The sequence below is a fragment of the Nicotiana attenuata genome, unplaced genomic scaffold, assembly GCF_001879085.1.
Source record: "Nicotiana attenuata strain UT unplaced genomic scaffold, NIATTr2, whole genome shotgun sequence".
NCBI lineage: Eukaryota > Viridiplantae > Streptophyta > Magnoliopsida > Solanales > Solanaceae > Nicotiana > Nicotiana attenuata.
In genome coordinates, this window is record NW_017691468.1 from 1 (window position 1) to 759 (window position 759).

Genomic DNA, 759 nt, shown 5'->3' on the forward strand with positions numbered 1-759 from the left:
GCAATAACGAAATTGTTACTCCCTCCATCTCAATTTATATTATGGAATTTGGAGTTCAAGAGTCAAATGATTAATTTTATATTAATTTTTCATATGCATTTTAAATATTTTAAATTATTAATTACTGTAACATAAACTACTTTTTATGTAGTTCTTGAATATGCATAAATTTAAAAAATTTGTGTTCAAATACACTGTTAAAATATTCGAATCTTGAAAAGCTAAAAGTATTACATAAATTTGGGTGAGGTAGTATGTAATTAATCTAACTTGTATATAAATTTTTGAAAAAGTCAATACAATAGGTCCTTCAAATTATATCTGATTAAATCCAGGTATTGTAGATATTCCCCCATTTCCATCCCCGAGCATTTTCCCATTTATCAAAAGGTTAAATATCATAATTATGTCTTTATTCTTATCATTTAATTTGGAAATTTAGGGTGAAAATTGGGAAAAATGGAGGAAGGTTTGGAGAGTTGATTTTGGGGATTTGGATGGCCATTTGATGTCGGATTTTGGTGAATTTGATACGGATAGACTCGTGAGCGAATGGGTTTTCCAGTTTTGTGATTTTTATCGGATTCCGAGACGTGGGCCCAGGGGTCGGGTTTGGCCAATTTTGGGATTTTTGGTGTAAATTGGTTATTTTCGAGTGGGCTTTGTTCCCTTAGCATATTTTTGATGGTATGAATCTGTTTTGGTTAGATTTGGAGCATTCAGAGGCCGATTCGAGAGGCAAGGGCATCGCGGGCTAGA